Raw genomic sequence first — 21,353 nt, 5'->3', positions numbered from 1 at the left:
CCAGATAAAATAGATTTTAAAATAAAGACGTGGCAGGAGACAAGGAAGGGCAGTACATAATGACCAAGGGCTCACCCCAAGAAGATGTAACAATCGCAAATGTTTATACACCCAACACAGGGGCACCTCAATACATAAGGCAAACGCTACCAGCCATCAAAGGGCAAATCAGCAGCAGGGCGCTGTTGCTGGGGGACTGCAGGCATCCACGAATATCTTAGCACTTACTGGCCGTGTCGGGCCTCAGCTGCAGCGCAGAGGCTCAGTAGCTGCGGCGCACGCAGCTGCCCCGTGGCACGCGGGATGGAACCCGCGTCCCCTGCACTGGAAGGTGGGCTCCTAAGCACTGGACCGCCAGGGAGGCCCTGGTGAGGGACCTTTGCACCCCACTCCCACCAATGAACGGATCGCCCAGACAGAACACGGATAAGCAAACACAAACCGCAAACGCACAACAGACCAGACAGACTTAACTGATGTTTAATGTCGATAAAACGGGAGGAGCTTTGGAGGAATGTCCTCCCCACAGCAGCGGGACACGTGTTCTTCTAAGTGCCTGGATACCGGCCAGGATGGAGCCCATCTTGAGTCACAGATCGAGCCACAGTACATCTTCTGCAGCCCCATACCATGGACAGACGTGTGGGGCTTGTAGCAAGGCTTCTGTAACCCAGAACCTGGACCATCTCCGGAACCGACTGAGCCCCACAGCAACCGCTGCCATGAGCCCCCAACCCTTACTGGCCAGTTCCCTGACCCCATAGTAGGTAAGGACACCTACACAAACCAGTCACCGAATGCCACCCTTCCAGCAGGAATCTTCTTTGTCCTGAGACGATAAAAACTGGCTACTAACCCAGGAAATGCATCGGCTCTCCCTTGAGCCAGCCCACTGTTCTAATGGCGTCTCCTGCACTAATAAACTCTCCTCTCCTCTCACTGTGCCTCGTGTCTGGAAATGCTTTTCCAGCCTGTGCACAGACCACAACAGTTGGGGCCCATTTGTCTCCTGGGGGTTCTCCCTCTGACTCTCCTTTGCTTCATTTCTTTTTCCTCAAACCCTCTGCTAACAGGCGAGTGGCTGTGGAAGCAGCTGAGAAACTCAGGCCAGGGTTACTCTGCTGGGCCCCAGCAGCTGCCACCGAAAGGAGGGAGGCTCTGCTCTCCTCTTCCTGACTTAATGAGGGCGAGGACCGTGCTGTGTGCTGCGCAACCCCACAGGCTGCAGCCCGCCAGGGTCCTCTGTCCGTGGGAGTCTCCAGGCAAGAACTTAAGTGCATCTGGAACACTTAGATCCCCCTCACAGGGGATCTTCCCGACCCAGGGACTGGACCCAGGTCTCCCCCACTGCAGGCAGATTCTTTACCCACTGAGTGTGCGGGCATGAGTCCAGCGCTTAGAAGCCGTTAGGATGCCTGTTGCTGGAAGACTCGAATGACCGGATAAGGGGCTCACGAACAGACCAGGCTCTCAGACCACAGGCCCCCAGCAAGACGGCACGGCCAGGCACACATTGGTCACGCAGAACACCGAGCCCGCTCCTCACGGCTGCCGCCTTACCAGCAGGGCTGCAGGCGGGTTCCTCAGCCTGCTTCCTCTGCTGCGTTCACTGTTCCCCCTCGGTCTGGATGCATTTCCTGGAGGCTAGGAGCTGCCTCTGAGGCGTCCCAAAGAGGGCCTTCCACATCTCAGGCCGTCACCAAACCGTGAGCCACCCAGCTGGCCCTGGGAGCCGCTTTCCCGTCTCTCCTGGCTGAGTCGCACGGTGCTTTGTCGTCTGGTTCGTGTCTCAGCCGCGTGATCAAGGGTCACCTCTCGCTCTCAGACGTGACTGTCGGGACATCCGGCCATGTGTGCCGCTAGTCACGTGGTGCCTCAGTCACACAGAGGGCTCACTGGGACGAGAGCAATGCCTGTCTGTGGCTGGTGACTCAGTACCCCCATTCTCCGGCATATAGGCTACAAATAGCTCAGGAAGCTCCCTCAGACTCATCCCCTCGGCTATATTCTCAAGAACTAGAAAAACTCTGGACCTGAAAATCTGGAAAAGAAAAGGCTCCCTTTCTTTTGCATTGAAGCCTGGCCCCGGTACAAATTGAGGGACCAAGAAAAACAGCCTCTTGCTGGCACACTAAATGATACCACAGTCCTCCAACTTGACCTCTACTGTCGGAAACAAGAAAATGACTCAGAAGCCCCTGACACTCACAGCTTCACAGCCCTCAGTCACAGTGCGGGTCTGAGGGACTCACGGCGCCGGCGCCTTTCCGTTGCGACGTTACCCCCTCAACCCCGCCCCTCTACATCCCCTCCACCAGATCTTCTAAAAGAAACTCGCATATTTTAAAGAATCCTCTTCTAACTTCTATCAGTGTGGTGGGGCGGTGGTGGGGGAATCAATGCTTCCCAACTCCTTCAAGTTCCTTCAGTCCTTCAGAACCTTTGGATCAAGCTAAGACCTGTACCTCCCGAGAGCAACAATCTGTGCTGGGATAACATCTTATCAGTCAGTCTGCCGCTGCTATTAGGGCCAAGGTGAGCATTCTCTAGATCACTCGCTTTAAATTTTAGCTATGAGACCATGATCAGAGAGGGTTTTAGACAGTATGGCTGTGATGTCTTTAGACTCTGGAGAAATCTTGTTGAAATCGCAAAACCGGTTCTTTGTGCATATGCGATTAGAAAAAAGCCAGCATGTTGAAATACTTTAAGCTCTGACCTGAGAAAACAGAAACAGGCCTGAAGTTAACTCTTCTCAATCCTCGAGATACACAGCGCACTCTGCCTAAGAAGTCAGCCTTGGGCAAACCAGTAGAACTTCAAGTTAAGAAAAAAGGTGGTGCAGGGGCAAATAGACAAGGTCTCTGTCTGGATTAGTGCGTCTTTGGTTAATATCGCTGAGGTTAACTTGTAAATGAGCGCAGATTTAACTGATCTAAGGAAAAGAAAGTGCTTACAAACCAAACAATTCTAAATGAAGTTCAGGTTCACGTGAACTGGGAAATACTCAAACTAATACTTGGCATTACTGTTTATCTAAATAATTCAGACGTATCTTACTTATCAACATTAGGTGTAATACTTTTAGTGTGCCTTGGTTAAATATAAACTAAATAAGATCTTATTATATCTGTTATAAATTTTTCAACAAGGCAAGTCACTTGATGTAAAGAAGAGTCTCAGGAAAAGAAAATGCAAATGAGTTAAGAGCTTTGGGTGATTTATGTTTGCCAATGATTCATGGTTACTTACGGAAAGCAGAATGGGTCTTTTTAACTTAAAAGGCTTTAAGAAATGGAATGACATTTTATTAAGAGAAAAGGAAGTAAGTCTGACTTCAGTTCAGTCGCTCAGTCGTGTCTGACTCTTTGCAACCCCATGGACTGCAGCACACCAGGCCTCCCTGTCCATCCCCAACTCCCAGAGCTTGCTCAAACTCATGTCCATTGAGTCGATGATGCCATCCGACCATCTCATCCTCTGTTGTCCCCTTCTCCTCCTGCCTTCAATCTTTCCCTACAGGTGGCTGTTTCAGAACAGGCAAATAAACTGATGAATATGGAAAGTGAAAAAGGTGTGTGGAAGGTAGACCCCAAGAAAAGTAGGGTGCGTGGTACGAGTTATCTTGAGACACTGAACTGCCTTTGAAATCTTTTGTTGCTACTTTGACTAAGTGAATAGCGATTATTTCACCATGAATATGAGCCTGTACCAGACTGGAACTTTCTCTATTAAGAGAACAAAGTTTTCTCGGAATGCAGCTTTTGATAACAGATTGTGAATTTCTTTGCCTTTAAGTGATTTGTATTTACCTTTAAAACCTTTTGTTACTTTGGTAAAATAACTACTATTTCACAATGATCTATGAAGATTATGGTACATGTAGGTAAAGCTCATTCTGCTTTTTAAGAAAATTAACCCCATATTGTCAGACTGTTGCTATCCTGATGTCCTTAAAACACAATAGTCTACTCCTAAACCAGCTAATTTAAAATGAATAAACAATGACTGTAAACCAGTCAGGGCTATGGGAAATCCAAGGCAGCCACTTGGCCTTTGCTAGTTCCCTGACAAACCAGGGAACCAGCAAAGGCTTTATCCCATTTTTTTTAAACGGGATAAAGCCTTCCTCAGTTGCAGGGTTAATGCCCTTACAATGAAAAAAGAAAAAGGTTAAAAATGTGTCTTCCGCTTGGAGTATACTGTCTACAACCTCCAGGGCTCAAGGCACTTAACTGGACAAATGATTCAAGCCTTAACAGAAACTTCACAAGTTTCTTAAAACCATCAATGTCACTATCATCCTCAATCATCAGGCAAGGACAAAAGAACAGATTAATTACATGGGATGATTATAGTTTTCATGAATTTTTGTCTGACATATTGTTGCTGTTCAGTTGCGTCCGACCCTTTGCGACCCCGCGGACTGCAGCACGCCACGCTTTCCCTGTCCATCACCAACTCTCAGAGCTTGCTCAAACTCATGTCCATTGAGTTGTCCTCCCGCCTTCAATCTTTCCCAGCATCAGGGTCTGACATATTACTGGCTTCTAATCTTTGTTTTCAGATATAAAGAAGCTCTTCTCTTCAAGTTCAGTTCAGTCGCTCAGTTGTGTCCGACTCTTTGCAACCCCATGAATCGCAGCACGCCAGGCCTCCCTGTCCATCACCAACTCCTGGAGTTCACTCAGATTCACGTCCATCGAGTTAGTGATGCCATCCAGCCATCTCATCCTCTGTCGTCCCCTTCTCCTCCTGCCCCCAATCCCTCCCAGTATCAGTCTTTTCCAATGAGTCAACTCTTCGCATGAGGTGGCCAAAGTACTGGAGTTTCAGCTTTAGCATCATTCCTTCCAAAGAAATCCCAGGGCTGATCTCCTTCAGAATGGACTGGTTGGATCTCCTTGCAGTCCAAGGGACTCTCAAGAGTCTTCTCCAACACCACAGTTTCAAGTTACTTATGGTTTAAAACAATTTGGTAATTTACACCTGTGGGTAAAAATAAAACATTTTTCTCTCTTCCTTGTCTCTACAGAAATTAGACACACTTGGGTTCTGAACAGCCTTATGAGGTAAATATAGGACTGTCTATAGAAATCTCAAAGTATTTTGGAGACCTCTAGAAGAGAAAAATCCCCAAAGTCTGGCAGCAGACCTTTGGCATGGCTTTCCTGGCCGAGAGGCCTTTGGGAAATTTAGTTTGAAACTTATTCTCAGGAATAAGAGTTAATATAGAAAAGCTACATGTTCAATGGGCCAACCTTATTTTCAAAATAAATTAGTCTTGACTGTGTTTAACAAAAACGGGGGTAATTAAAAATTATGTTTCACTAGCCAAAGTAGCAATAAAAGATTTCAAAGGCAGTTCAATGTCTCAAGATAACTTGTACCATGCACCCTACTTTTCCTGGAGTCCACTTTCCACACGCCTTTTTCACTTTCCATATTCATCCCTTTATTTGCCTGCTCCGAAACAGCCACCTGTAAGTCAGACCTCCTTCCTTTCCCCTGAATAAAATGTCATTCCATTTAAAGCTTTTTAAGCTAAAAACACACAGCCTTGGCAACCTTTCTACTTCTATTCATCTTTGGGCCATTTTTCTTTACCCTTCTTGTTAATTTTGTTGCTTTTCAGTTCAGTTCAGTTGCTCAGTTGTGTCCGACTCTTTGCAATCCCATGGACCGCAGCACGCCAGGCCTCCCTGACCATCACCAACTCCCGGAGTTTACTCAGACTCATGTCCATTAAGTCAACGATGCCATCCGACCATCTCGTCCTCTGTCGTCCCCTTCTCCTCCTGCCCTCAATCTTGCCCAGCATCGGGGTCTTTTCCAGTGAGTCAGTTCTTCGCATCAGGTGGCCATAGCATTAGAGTTTCAGCTTCAACATCAGTCCTTCCAATGAATATTCAGGACTGATTTCCTTTAGGATGGACTGATTGGATCTCCTTGCAGTCCAAGGGACTCTCGAGAGTCTTCTCCAACACCACAGTTCAAAAGCATCCATTCTTCAGTGCTCAGCCTTCTTTACAGTCCAACTCTCACATCTGTACATGACTACTGGAAAAACCACAGCCTTGACTAGATGGACCTTTGCTGGCAAGGTAATGTTTCTGGTTTTTAATATGCTGCCTAGGGTGGTCATAGCTTTTCTTCCAAGGAGCAAGCGTCTTTTAATTTCATGGCTGTAAGTCACCATCTGCAGTGATTTCGGAGCCCAAGAAAAGGAAGTCTCTCACTGTTTCCATTCCAGACCAGGGACCATTGTTTCCCCATCTATTTGCATAAAGTGATGGGACCGGATGCCATGATACATTAAGTTAACCTTAAAAATGCCTTCGAACATTAAAGACAAATTAGCAGAACAGGTAATGTTCTGTTTCTTGATCTGGATGTATTCATTGCATAAAACCGCTACAACTAAGCATTCGTGAAACCTAAACTTTCCTGAAGGTGTTCACTAAACCTGACTTTCTGATTTGCTACCTGCACCTTCTAGAAGGTAAGAGAACAAACACACAACTGGCATTACTGTCCTTAAACGCTCGGCGACACAGCAGGCTCGAGGCGGCCTCTGGACCCAGCCCATGTTCAGAACCACCCTCTTTCCCCAGAGTCCACAGGTCCTGAGAACAAGTCCATTGTCGACTATGAACACATGTTCAGCAAAGGAAAACTCAACCATCACTGCGTCAGGTCTGCAGCTGCAGACTTTCATGAGTCAAGTTCAAGTGTTCCCATAAGCTGCCGACAAATTAAACTTCATCACTATTATAAACCATAAAACAACCATAACCATGCTTATGAATTTTTATACACATGGGTGACTGATGAGAAATATGGGCTCCCCAAATGGAGTGCAAACCCTTCACTTTTTACTTCCACAACTTTACTGGTGTATATACTTGGCGCGTAATAAATTGCACAGAGAACACCGTTTTGAGTTCTGAGGTCTGTCTGCCCATGAAACCCCATGCGACGAAAACCTTTCCATCCCGACTTCCCGGTGTCCGTGTGATCGGACCTTCCCTCTGTCTCCATCCCCAGGCAGCCAGTCATCTTTTCGTCTATGGATTAGTTTGCATTTTTGAGTTTTACATACATGGGCTCACACAGCACTTTGTTGGTCTGGCCTCTCTGATTTGCATAATTGTTCAACAGCCTACTGTGTGGGTATGAAATTGTTTACCTGTTCACCCCTCGAAGGACATCTGGGTCGCTCCCAGTTTGGGGCTCTCAGAGGGAACATCTGTATTCAGGTTTGGGGGCTGGGACGTGTACTGCACTCTAGAGTGCAGTGCTGTGTGCTAGGGTATGCTCAACTTTTAAGAAAGTGTTCAAACACAGGCTGCCTTAGCTACAGCGCAGTGAGGACGCGGAGAAGAGCCGTGTCACTAGCAGAAGAGCCAGCCTGCGGGTGTGCATTCCCAACAGAGCAACACCGCCCCCTGGGGGTGAAAGCTGGTTCTGGCGGAAGGGAAGCAAAAAAAAAACCACTTAGGCATAAAGGACAGAAACACCCACAATACGGACAGAAACACGTATAGTACAGTTGTGGCATTACAATCTCACAAAGGGAGACTTCCCGGGTGGCCCAGTGGTTAAGAATCCAGCTGCCAACGCAGGGGACGTGGGTTCAGTCCCTGGTCTGGGAAGATCCCACGGGCCTCGGAGTAGCTGAGCCCGCGCCTGGAGTCCACGCTCCACAACAAGAGAAGCCGCCACAACCAGAAGCCTGTCCTCGCAGCGAAGACCCAGCGCAGCCACAGCTCGGTAAGTGAACACGCAATGTCTTAAAGCGCCACAGAGGGGCGCGATCAGGGTAACGGGGAAGGAGAGAGTGGTAATCACAAATAACAATGTTGAGAAACACCGCCCTCCAGGCTGCTCTGCTCCTCCTAACACTTAGAAGCAAGTCTTGAATGGGTCAAAGTGAAATCCACAAGGGCCAACAGCCAACAGAAAAACCACCAGGCACAAGAAGCAGCAGGGAGACATGAGAGCAAATGAGGAGGAAAAAGCAGTCAGCTGACCGCGACCCAGAAATAACAGGGATGACAGCAGACAAGAGTATCACAGTCATCACTAGATTCTAAATTCTCAGAAAAGTAGAAGGAAATACGAGCATAGTCAACAGAGATATAGAAGAAAAAAAAACTTCAAAACAAACTGCCCAGAGATGAAAGACTGCTTAAGATGAAAAACTCTGGATTGGATTAACAGTAGATCAAATACTAGGGGGAAAAAAATTTAGTGACCAGAAAACATAATAATAAAAACTATACAAAATGAAAGACAAAAATAACTGAGCATCAGGGAATTGTGGGACAGCCTCAAGCAGATCGCTCTCTATACGTATAATCTCCAAAGGGGAGGAGCAAGCGGGGGGATGTGCTATGGCTGGTGATAAAACAAGTTTAGAGAAATCTAATGGTCAAAAAACATGCTGACGTCGATAAACACTATGAACACAGAGATCCAAGGAGCTCAAAGAGCCCCGAGAAAAACATGAAGAAAACATCAATTTCTCTAAAACCACGTAAAAGCAGCCAGAGACAAAAGAAACAACATGTGGGAAAAAAAAAAAAGATACAGTGGGAGCAGGCGTCCCTGTGGCTCGGCTGGCGAAGACCGCCTGCAACGTGGGAGCCTTGGGCTTGATCCCGGGGTTGGGAAGAGCCCCTGGAGAAGCGAAAGACCCACTCCAGTGTTCTGGCCTGGAGAAGTCCATGGACCGCCGTGGACGGGATTATATATATATAATCACATTAAAAGAAGCATATATCCACAGCCAGTGAGAAGGCAGAGACGGGGAGGGTGGAATGGGCAAGGGGGCCACCGTCCAGTGAGGGGTGGAGGCTTCGGCCCTGGTGGTGGCGCATACACACAGAAGCTGGACTGCAAGGTCGTGCGCGTGGCATACGACGTTAGAAACCAGTGCTGCCTCAGCAAAATACACGTTAAAAGAGGCAAGACTGCCAAACGGTGTTTTAGAATGCTGCCCATATGAAATCACCTCATCATTTTTAGTTTGAAATAATTTTAAAGAAAAGTCACAAAAATAATATAGAGTTCCCGGATACTTTTCATCCAGCTTTTCCTATGAGAAGCTTACAGAACCATGGGGAAACCACCACAATTAAGAAATTGACAGGCATACAATAGCACTACCTGAATTACAGAATCAAGGTGAATGTCACTGGCTTCTCCACCGACGCCCTGTCTCTGGCCTGGGACCCCGTCCGGGAGCCACACTGTATCTGGCTGTTACGTCCCCTCAGTATTCTCCAGAGCGCACCCAAGGACACAAAAGAGGACACCACAAAAGAGGACGAGGGAGCGCTATCCCGAGAACGCAGGAGGCCTTCAGGGCTCAGAGCCCAGGCGGAGGATTTCAGCACGTCCAAAGAATAAGCAGAAAAGACCCAATCATCTTCAGAGAGGCAGAAAAGACACTGGACAAAATCCAACACAATTTACACTGAAAACCTTCCACAAACCAGAAGCAAACTTCCTTAGCCCGGTTCAGGGCACCTACAAAAAACATACGGCTAACATCATACTTAAGGTAGAAGACTGCGGGCTTTCTCGTTAAAATCAGGCACAAGGCAGGGAAGTTTGCTCTGACCACTCCTATTCGACATAATGGAGATGTTAGCTGGTGAGTCAAGCAAAGAAAAGAAAGCCAGATTAGAAAGGAAGACATGAAACTGCCCTCATCACCAACAACGTGACTGTCCAGTACTAAACCAAAAACGCTCTGTGAGCTACTAAACGAGTTTAGCAAGGCTGCAGGGTACGAGATCAATACACGAAAACCAACTGTACTCACTGAGAGGGTGTGTCAAGGGAACTAAACGTGGACATTCGCTACCTCAGGCAAAGGCAAGTTAAAACCACAGGCAACATGCCACGTCCATCAGAATGGCTATGGTTTTTACATCTTTTTTTTTTTTTTTAATAAAACCAGCAACACCACCAAATCCTGGCAAAAAGGCACAGAAACTAGAACGTATTGCTACTGGGAACGTAAGATGGTACAGCCAGCACTCTGAAAATAAACACACAGATGACCTCAAGACCCAGCGCCCTCACTCCTGCCCGTTTATCCCAGAGAGACGAACACGTGTTCACACAAAGCTTGGACACAACACGTGTTCACACAAAGCTTGGACACAAATGTACACAGAAGGTTTACTCATAAGAGCCCCCAAACCGGAAACAAGCAAGGTGTTCTTAAGCTTCAGAACAGTCAACAAGCTGTGGCAACAGGTACATGGAAAACTGCTGCTGCCGCGAAGTCGCGTCAGTCGTGTCCGACCCTCAGCGACGCCATAGACGGCAGCCCCCCAGGCTCCCCCGTCCCTGGGATTCTCCAGGCAAGAGCACTGGAGTGGGGTGCCATCGCCTTCTCCGACACGGAAAACTGCTGAGCAGCGGAACAGCGCGGCCCACTGACACACAGCAACTCACAGGAGAGTTACGCAGAGAGAAGGAGCCAACCCGCAGAAGTTCACACGCACTGCTTGCTGCTGGAGACCCACAATGGTTCCGTTAGCACAATGTTTTTGAGATAGCGAAATGTACAAAGGGAGGAAAGACGAGTGGTTTCCAGAAGCTGGGGGAGGAGCGGGCAAGAGGTGGCCACCGCTATCAGAGAACGTGTGAGCGAGTCCCGTGATGGAACTGCTGAGTCATGATCTGAACACAGGACAGGATCACAAAGCACACACACCATCAGTGACGCAAAACGAGTGCAATCTGCATCAAGGCTGACGTCGTTTCCGGCCGTGATGAAGTGCAGCAGTCTGGCACAAGGCATTTCCGTAAAGGTAAGCACCGGGAGAAACGGACGGGGCGAAGGGTAAACGAAGGGACAGTCACCGTAAAGCGATCAGTGTCATCATGACACCTGTCACACTGCACACATATTACATTTTAGCAGATGACCCTGAGGTGGAATTAAGAAATCCTCACAAAACACCAGCATCCGCTGAAGTTCAACTAAGCTGATTTCAGAGGCAAAACCAAGACACAATGGGGAACATTTTATTTTCATCTTGTTTATAGTTCCCGTATCTCCTTTCACAAGTGTGAATTTCTTCTACATGTGATAGATTATAAAGAGAAATTCCAGAAACAGGAAGCCTGTGCAGAAAAAAACGCTAACTTCACACACTGTAGAAACAGTGTGTAAAACAGTCAACTGTATTTCTATACACAAACAGCAAATAACCAGGAGTCAACATTTATAAAAATATCACTTACGATAACATCAAAGAATTTTAAATACTTATGGATATATCTTTACAAACCACCAAAAAACGGTAAGCTGAGAAACCATCAGAAACTTTTTGTAAAATCTGTCCACACTCTATGCGCTGATCACGACAACACAAAACGCTGGTCAGCGAATTAAGAAGCAAATAAATGGGGAGAGATTCCACAGCTGGGGATCTGAAAATTCAGTACTGTTACAGAATTCTCCCTGAAACTGATTTACGGGTTTACCGTAACCCCAATCACACACAGGTCTTTTGTTGAAACTGAAAAGCTGATTCTAAAATTTACGAGCCGATGCAAAGGACCCAGAGGAGCCAAACGGCCTCAGGAGAGAACAAGCTGGGGGACGAACACTGAGGGGCTTCAGGCCTCGGACAAAGCTCAGGCAAGACGGCAGCTTAACACATGCATGGAGAGAGGCAAAGCAAGGAGCAGGACAGAGGATCCAAAAACAGACCCACACAGAAAACGCTTAATTGATTTTTCCCACCTTTTCATACTGTGGCAAAATATACATATAATTTACCACCGTAACCAGCTTTTTAAACAAAAGAAATTTATTTTTTGGCTGTGTTGGGTCTCAGTTGCAGCGAGTGGGCTTCTCTAGTTGTGGCACTGGGTCTAGAGCACCGGGCTCAGTAGCGGTGGCGCACGGGCTCAGCTGACCCACGGCCAGTGGGGTCCTAGCTCCCCAGCCAGAAACTGAGCCTGCATCCCTGCACTGGAAGGTGGATTCTCAACCACCCGACCATCAGAGACGTCCCGTGTTGCATGTATCAATTGTTCATGTCTTTTCAATGCTGAGTAGTACTTCCTCATATGCATATACCAAAATCTGTGTATCCATTCACCTATTAATTGACGTTTGGTAGGTATCCAGACTTTTGCATTCCAATCCCCTATAATGAGATCAAACTGCCAACATTCATTGGATCACAGAAAAAGGAAAGGAATTCCAGAAAAACATCTATTTCTGCTTCATTGACTATGCTAAAGCCTTTGACTATGTGGATTACAACACTGTGGAAAATTCCTGAAGAGATGAGAATACCAGACCACCTTCCCTGTCTCCTGAGAAACCTTATACAGGTCAGGAAGCAGAATTGAGGCTTTCGAATTGCGGTGCTAGAGGAGACTCTTGAGAGTCCCTTGGGCTGCAAGGAGATCCAACCAGTCCATCCTAAGGGAAATCGACTCTGAATACTCATTGGAAGGACTGATGCTGAAGCTCAAATACTTTGGCCACTTGATGCAAATATCCAACTCATTGGAAAAGACGCTGAAGCTAGGAAAGACTGAGGGCAAGAGGAGAAGGGGGTGACAGAGGATGAGACAGTCGGACGGCATCACCAACTCAACGGACATGAATTTGAGCAAACTCTAGCACATGGTGAAGGACAAGGAAGCCTGGCGTGCTGTAGTCCAAGGGGTCACAGAGTCGGCCACGACTTAGCAACTAAACGACAAGAAGAAGCAACAGCTATTAACAGAATCGGACACGGAACAATGGACCAATTCAAAATTTGGGAAGGAGTACAAGTCTGTATATTGTCACCCTGCTTATTTAACTTTTATGCGGAGTACATCATACGAAATGCCAGGCTGAATGAATCACAAGCTGGAATCAAGATTGCTGGGAGAGATACCAACAACCTCAGATATGCAGAGGGTACCACTCAAATGGCAGAAAATGAAGAACCAAAGAGCCGCTTAACGAGGGTGAAAGAGGAGCATGAAAAAGCTGGCTTAAAATTCAACATTCAAAAAACTAACTAAGATCATGGCATCCGGTCCCATTATTTCATGGCAAACATTAATAAAAGGAGAAAAAGTGGAAACAGTGACAGATTTTATTTTCTTGGGCTCCAAAATCACTGTGGATGGTGACCACAGCCACAAAATTAAAAGATGGTCCCTCTTGGAAAGAAAGCTATGACAAACCTAGGAAGCGTATTAAAAAGCAGAGACATTACTTTGTCAACAAAGGTCCATATGGTCAAAGCTATAGTTTTCCCAGTAGTCATGTACAGATGTGAGAACTGGGCCATAAAGAAAGCTGAGTGCCAAAGAACTGATACTTACAAATTGTGGTGCTGGAGAAGACTCTTGAGAGTCCCTTGTACTGTAAGGAGATCAAACCAGTCAATCCTAAAGGACATCAACCCTGAATATTCACTGGAAGGATTGATGCTCAAACTGAGGCTCCAGTATTTTGATGCCAAGAGACAACTCCCTGGAAAAGACCTTGATGTTGGCAAAGATTGAGGGCAGGAGAAGAAGGGGGTGACAGAGGATGAGATGGTTGGATGGCATCATCAACTCAATGGACATGAGTTTAAGCACACTTTGGGAGATGGTGGAGGACAGAGGAGCCTGATGCTTCAGTCCATGGGGTCGCAAAGAGTCAGACATGGCCCAGCAGCTGAACAAGGTTTCCAGAGCTTAGCTGTCAAAAAAGGGTGCTGTGAACATTTTTCTGTAAGTCTAGTGCAGACATGAGTTTACATTTCTCCTGGGGAAATATCTAGGAGGGCAGTGCCTGAATCATGGCAGGTTCATGCCAAACACTAAGGAAGTGCCAGGCTGTTTTCCAAAGTGGTCGCCACCTCACAGCCCGCTGGTGCCCCAGTCGCCCCGCGTTTTTGCCAGCACTGGGTACGGGTGGCCTTTCCGAGTCCAGGCACAACAGTGAGAGTGCTGCCACGTCTCACTGTGGCTACGCCCCGCTTTCCTCGACGGCTGAGGACACGCTGGGCACTTTCTCGTGTGCTTATCTTGCCAACTGTACATCTTTTGTTGGTGAAGTTTCTTTCAACTGTTTGATGCTTTTCTGGGGAACTGGGTTTTCTTACTGAGTTTTAGGAACTAGAATTAAGTACTAGATTTATGTACTAGAGTTAAGACCTTTAACTGGCATATGTTTTACAAAATTCTGCTTCTAGTCTGTGGTTTGACTTCTCATTTTCTTAACAGTGTCTCAAAGAGCACGGCTGGGGTGGGTTAGGGCTGGGTACTGAGGCTTGGGAGGTCAGGCCTGGGGGCAGCACTGTGGTTGCTGTGGGAAGCCAGCCTGAGATGCTAGGGTGTGCTTGCCACAACCGAGGGGCTCTGGGAGGAAGCCTGGGCCCGCCAGAGAGGCGAGGCACCGGTGGGGGGTGGGCTGTCACGGCTGTCTACATTCTCCGGTGGTAGGGTGCCACCCACCTGGACTCCAGGGGCAGGCGCAGGCTGCCATCGTAGATTCCAGGGCTGCCCCCGCCGAGGGTCCTGGGAGCGGGTGCAGGTCACCACCCCACCATCTGCAAGCCTGCACGGCCTGCCACTGCCCAGGGTCCTGGGCCAACACCCCCAGGCAAGTGCGTGGCCCGCTGCTGCACCCAAGGGCCCCCCAGCCCAGTGCCAACCCCTGCGCCTGCTGCCCAGGAGTGCACAGTGAGGGCGCGCGACCCGCCGCCACAGCGGGGCAGGGCTCCACGGCCGGGAGCCGTGTTCCTGGGAACCTGCACACCCCGTCCAAGAGGTAGCAGCCAGCACATGCCAAGCAAAAGGCGGCCAGCATCCACACCAAAAACAGCCCTCACACCCAAAGACATTAAACCCACATGCTACCCAGGGACACTCCCTCCAGGACTACAGCAGGTTAACGGTTCCTCCTGGACTCACAGACCAGGAGAAATATGAGCAAAACGAAGAAGGAAAGGAGCCACTCTCAGGTAGAAGACCAAGAAAATCCCCCTGCAGGAACAAGAGAACAGACCTCTTCGGTCTAACAGACACTGATTTCAGAGAAGGAGATAAGGAGGCTACTGACGGAATTACAAAAGACTCCACAGATAAGCAGATTAGTGTAGAAAGGAGCTAGGATCTATAAGGAGGAGCCAAGAAAAATTAGAAAATGCATTTACTGAGACAGAAACTGAGGTCAGGGCAATAAGCAGCAGAATGAATAACGCATCATAAACAGTAAGTGACCCGGAAGACAGACTAGCGGAAGCTACCCAGTCAAAACAGCAGACAGAAAGTCAAATGCGGAAAGAAGCAACCAAGAGACCTCCTGTGTAATGAACAGCGGGCCACCTATGCGTGACAGGGACTCCAAGAGGAGAGAAAGGGGGGGACTGAAATGTATCTGAAGAAATTATGGCTGAAAATTTCCGAAAGCTGAAGAAGGAAACAGGTATCCAGGCAGAGGAAGAGAAACCCAAACAAACCTGCACCAAGACGTAACAAAACTGACCAGGTGAAAGATACGGGAGGGTCCTAAAGGTAGAAAGAGAAAAATAGGTCTTTACAAGGGAACCCCCGTGGGGCTAGCAGCTGATTTCCCCACAGAAGCGCTGCAGGCAGGCAGGGAGTGGCAAGACAGACGCAAAGCCTTGTAAGAGGAAAACCTGCAGCCTAGAATCATCTATCCAGCAGGATTATCATCTGGAGTAGGAGAAATAAAGACTTTCTTAGACAAGCAGATACCAAATGAATACAGCAATACTAAACCATCCTACAAGAGGTATTAAAAGGCCTTCTCTAGACAGAAAAGCAGCAGGAAGCAACAGGAAGGCGGAGATCACAGAAGGAAAAGAAGCCATTTAAGTCAGCCAGTATACGGATAAAAAACACCTCTTTGTGAAAGCAACGATAAACACAAGGAACAGCAAAAGGAGAAACACGGAGATGTAAAAACGGACATCCAAATCTTAAAATGTGAGGAAGGAAAGTAAGAAAATGCACTTTTTTTAAGAACGTGTTTGAATCTACATGGCTATTGGTCTAAAGCAAGCAGAGGAAGGAAAGGGCTAACAGTAGACAAATGGCAACCACAGAGCAAAACACGCTAGAGTCACAAACACAAAAGGAGGGACGCAAGCTAAGATAAAAGGGAATCACCGCACCAGGAGGAGAGAGAGACAAAGAATCAACTGCGAAATATGGTCTGAAGGGCAATAAATACATATGTATCAATAATTACCTTACTGGACTGGCTGCTTCATGCTCAACACACAGAGTGGCAAACTGCATAGAAACAAAAGCCTGCAATATGCTGCCTACAAGAGACCCACCACAGGGCAAAGGACACACCCAGACTGAAAGGCAGAGGCTGGAGGGCGTGAGCCGTCGGTCGGGGGCTCTCTTTCGCTAAGTGTCACAGAAAGGCCATCTCAGAAGTCAAGTTTGCAAAGATAAAGGACAAACTTCCAACAGCCCGGGAAACCGGGACAACCATGCGGGGGCGGTCTATGAGGATGGCGTGGTTTTCGCAAGAGATACGAGGGCGAGTAAAGGGACGATTGCTGTTGACAAGAACTGTCAAAAACACACTTCATATCTCCTAACAGCTACTGCCATGGTCCTGGGACCGCTGTGGGCACAGACAAGACGACCTAGCTCATTTCCTCCAACCTGGAGCTCCACTCCCTTCGCCCGGGCTGCCTTCCCAGAGCTGTGGCGGCCGGTCAGAGGCGGCCGCAGACAGATGCTTTCCGGGCAGCAAGGTTACACTGGGGCAGCCCTGGCTCTGGGGACGAGAGGTACTGGACCTCACCTCTGCAGCGTCTGTTCTCATGGTCAGCCGGCGAGCTGCCTTATGTCACCTTGGGTTCCGGCTCCTTGACAGCCATGGCCATGTTTGAAGATGAATTCAGGACAGATATGGAGGAGGAGCAAGCCGAGAGGCTGGTGAGTGAAGCCACAGCAGCTGACGCCCTCATGACTTGGGGTCTGGAAGTGACACTGGTCTCGCTGTCACCAGCAAGGGCGAGCTGGATCCTCTGCACCGCACTCAGTGCCCCAAAGGAAGGGAGGGGCTGGGCCAGCACAAGGGCGAGGGGGGCCGCTGCAGTCCTCGGTCAGCGAGCCGCTGGCCTGGACACGGAGGCGCTGCGACAGACAGCCCGGCAGCGGGCACTTCCTGGACGGCGCTGGCGGCGGCGGCCACGGCTCCAGGAGGCTGGGGCGACGGAGGCTTCCCCTGGAAGACGCTCGGCCAGCGTCTGCTGAGGAAACCCAACAAAAAATGACAACCCAAAGCAAGAAGATGAGGGATGGAAAGGTATTTCATGTGAATGGAAATGACCAAGACAGGAGCTGCAGTGCTCAGACAAAATAGACTGTGAAACACAGGGTAAAGGCAGTTGAAGGGCCGCACACAGTGATAAGAGACCAGCACATCCATCAACGCGCGCGCCTCCCCACAGAGCAGGCTCCCCAGGGGCACCGGTGCTGAAGAAGCCGCCTGCACACGCAGGACACGGGTTCAGGCCTAGATCAGGACGGTCCCCTGGAGGAGGAAATGGCAACCCACCCCGCTACTTTTGCCTAGAGAATCCCAAGGACATAGGAGCCTGGAAAGCTACAGTCCACGGGGTTGCAAAGTCGGACACCACTGAAGCAACTTAGCACACACGCTTTGGAACACCCAAGTATCTAAAACAAACACTAACAGACAGAAAGGGAGACATCGACAGGACTATAATAACAGCGGGAAATTTTAACACCTCACTCACACCAAGGGACAGGTCTTCCAGACAGAGAATCAATAAGGCAGCAGAGGTCCTAAACACAACAGGGGAGTCAGACTTAAAAACACCACATCCAAAAAACAGAATTCAAGAACACACGGAACACTCTAGAACTGGCCACATCCTAGGGCACAAAACAAATGCGAAGGACAATTACATGCCCACAAACTCGACAACCTCAGTTCAAAAGCATACAGATTATTTCAAGCATCTTTTCTGACCACAATGACATGAAACTAGAAATCAACCAAAGGAAAAGAAACGAAGAAAAACAATTACATGGAGACCAAATAACACGCTACTGGAAACCAAATGGGTCAAAGAGGAAATCATAAAGGAAATTACAAAACAGCTGAGACAAACGACAAGGGAAATAAAACCACACAAAATCTATGGGACATAGCAAAAACACTGCTTAGAGCAAAGTTCACAGCAATACAGGCCTTCCTCTCAAAACAAGAAAAGCCTCAGGTAAACAACCTAACCAAAAACAATCTAACCTAAAAGAATTAGAAAAAGAAGAACCAAAAAAACCTAAAGTCAGCAGAAGATAGAAAATAATAAAGACCAGGGAGGAAATAAAGCAGAATCTAAAGAAACAATAGGGGAAAAGTCAATAAAACCAAGACCTGGTTCTCTGAAAGGGCACACAAAATAGAGAAACCTCTGGTCAGGCTCATCAAGAAGAAAAGAGAGAAAATCCAAACAAACACAATAAGAAATGAAAAATGAGAAATTTCAACTGACGCTGCAGAAATAAGAGGGAAAAAAACTAAGAGAATGCTACGGACAATTACACGCCCACAAATCTGACAACCTAGAATGGACAACTTTCTAGAAACATCAAAACTAAATCAAAAAATAGATAATATGAACAGACCAATGACCAGAACTGAAATAAAATCTATAAAAACAAACAAAAATTTCCTATAAACAAAGGTCCAGGACCAGATGGCTTCACAGGTAAATTCTGCTGCCAAACATGCAAAGAAGAACTTGTACCAATTCTTCTCTCTCTTCTAAAGATTGAAGAGGGACCACTCCAAAGACATTCTACGAAGCCACCATCACCCAGATAACAAATCACCACCAAGGAAAGAAAATTACAGGCCAGTATCTTTGACGAATATAGATGCAAAAACCCACCTAAAGAGACAAAACATCTATACTCAGAAAACTTTGAGACACTCAGGAAAGAAATCAAGGATGACACAGCAGATGGAGAGACACACCATGCTGTGGAGCCGGAAGAATCAATATTACAAAAATGAGTGCACTACCCAAAGCAACCTGCAAATTCGGTGTAAACTCTATCAAACTACCAATGGCTTTTTTCACGAAATTAGAGCAATAAATTTTGCAATTTGTAAGGAAACGCAAAAGACCCCGAATGGCTGAAGGACTCTTAAGAAAGAAAAATGGAGGTGGAGGAACCAGGCTTCTAGACCTCAGATTATACTACAAAGTTACAGTAATCAAGACAATACGGTACTGGCACAAAAACAAAAATATATATTAATGTAGGACAGAAAGTCCAGAGAAAAGCTCACACACTTATGGTCACCTGATTTATGACAAAGGAGGCAAGAATATATACCATGGAGAAAAGACGGCCTCTTCAATAAGTGGTGCTAGGAAAACTGGACAGCTACATGTGAAAGAATGAAACCAGGACACTTCCTAACACCACACACAAAGATAAACCCAAATGGACTAAAAACCTAAATGTAAGACTGGATACTATAAAACTCTTTTAGGAAAATACAGGGAAAACACTCTTAGATACAAATCACAGCAAGATTTTTTCTGACCTACTCCTTAGAGTAATAAAAACAAAAATAAAGAAATGGGATCTAGTTAAACTTGAAAGTGTCTGCAGAGCAAAGGAAACCATAAAGAAAACGAAAAGACAATCCTTAGAATGGAAGAAAATATTTGCAAATAAAGCAACTGACGGATCAATCTCCAAAATATAGAAGCTATTCACACAGCTCAGTATCAAAAAATCAAACAGCCCAATGAAACAATGAGCGGAAACCTAAGTAGACATTTCTCTAAAGAAGACGTACAGAGAGCCAAGAAACACATGAAAAGATGCTCGACATCAGTAATTATTAGAGAGATGCACATCTACAGAAATCTGGAGGATGCAAGACCACAATGAGGTGTCCCTTCACGGCAGTCAGAACGGCCAACACCAAAAACTCTACAAAAAAATAAAAGCTGGAGAGGACGTGGAGAAAAAGGAAGCCACGTACAGTGTTGGTAGGAATGCAGATAGATAGAGCCACTCTGAACAGCATGGTGGGTCCTTAGAAACTAAACAGTAATACCATATGATCCAGCAATCCCACTTGTGGGCATAAACCCTGAGAAAATCTTAATTCAAAAAGACACACGTGCCCCAGCGTTCACTACAGCACTATTTACAACAGCCAGGACATGGAAGCAACCTGGATGTCCATCAGCGGATCAATGGAGAAAGAAGGCGTGGCACATGTACACAGCGGAATATTACTCAGCCACAGAAAGCAGTGAAACGGGGTCATGTGTGGTGACGTGGAGGGATCTAGAGGCTGTGATACAGCGTGAAGTGAATCAGAAAGAGGAAAACAAACATCGGGATTAATGCATAGATTAATATGCAGAATCTAGAAAAACAGTACAGATCAGATCAGATCAGTCGCTCAGTTGTGTCCGACTCTTTGCAACCCCATGAATCGCAGCCCACCAGGCCTCCCTGTCCATCACCAACTCCCGGAGTTCACTCAGACTCACGTCCATGGAGTCAGTGATGCCATCCAGCCATCTCATCCTCTGTTGTCCCCTTCTCCTCTTGCCCCCCAATCCCTCCCAGCATTAGAGTCTTCTCGAATGAGTCAACTCTTCGCATGAGGTGGCCAAAGTACTGGAGTTTCAGCTTTAGCATCATTCCTTCCAAAGAAATCCCAGGGCTGATCTCTTTCAGAATGGACTGGTTGGATCTCCTTGCAGTCCAAGGGACTCTCAGGAGTCTTCTCCAACACCACAGTTCAAAAGCATCAATTCTTCAGTGCTCAGCCTTCTTCACAGTCCAACTCTCACATCCATACATGACCACAGGAAAAACCATAGCCTTGACTAAACGGACCTTTGTTGGCAAAGTAATGTCTCTGCTTTTGAATATGCTATCTAGGTTGGTCATAACTTTCCTTCCAAGGAGTAAGTGTCTTTTAATTTCATGGCTGCAGTCACCACCTGCAGTGATTTTGGATCCCAGAAAAATAAAGTCTGACACTGTTTCCACTGTTTCCCCATCTATTTCCCATGAAGTGATGGGACCGGATGCCATGATCTTCATTTTCTGAATGTTGAGCTTTAAGCCAACTTTTTCACTCTCCACTTTCACTTTCATCAAGAGGCTTTTGAGTTCCTCTTCACTTTCTGCCATAAGGGTGGTGTCATCTGCATATCTGAGGTTATTGATATTTCTCCCGGCAATCTTGATTCCAGCTTGTGCTTCTTCCAGTCCCGCGTTTCTCATGATGTACTCTGCATGTAAGTTAAATAAACAGG

General features: G+C 47.1%; 1 protein-coding gene and 1 pseudogene across 18 annotated transcripts in view; one reads left to right on the top strand and one right to left on the bottom strand.

Moving 5' to 3' along the window:
- The window catches only part of ACAD9 (acyl-CoA dehydrogenase family member 9), a 47,004-nt gene that overhangs the window by 16,090 nt on the left and 9,561 nt on the right, over positions 1-21,353 (bottom strand). For 2 of the 17 annotated variants that reach the window (XM_086368793.1, XM_086368795.1), the window contains exon 1: positions 1,561-1,804. The exons of 12 other annotated variants lie outside the window; for them this stretch is intronic. The gene's annotated coding sequence lies outside the window, so the exon portion shown is untranslated. Of the gene's footprint in view, positions 1-1,560; positions 1,856-16,822; positions 17,271-21,353 lie in introns of those variants that run through there. 3 more of the 17 variants (XM_086368792.1, XM_086368791.1, XM_086368794.1) reach the window with 3 other exon arrangements.
- LOC147348749 (proteasome subunit beta type-7 pseudogene) lies at positions 9,646-18,363 on the top strand (annotated as a pseudogene). The gene is made up of 2 exons (XR_015151937.1): positions 9,646-9,661; positions 16,393-18,363. The product of XR_015151937.1 is annotated as a proteasome subunit beta type-7 pseudogene (transcript).

Source organism: Bos grunniens, chromosome 22, assembly GCF_055505025.1.
Source record: "Bos grunniens cultivar Pamir isolate PY7600 chromosome 22, Bosgru_T2T1.0, whole genome shotgun sequence".
Taxonomy (NCBI): Eukaryota; Metazoa; Chordata; class Mammalia; order Artiodactyla; family Bovidae; genus Bos; species Bos grunniens.
This window is presented reverse-complemented; position numbering and strand designations above follow the sequence as displayed.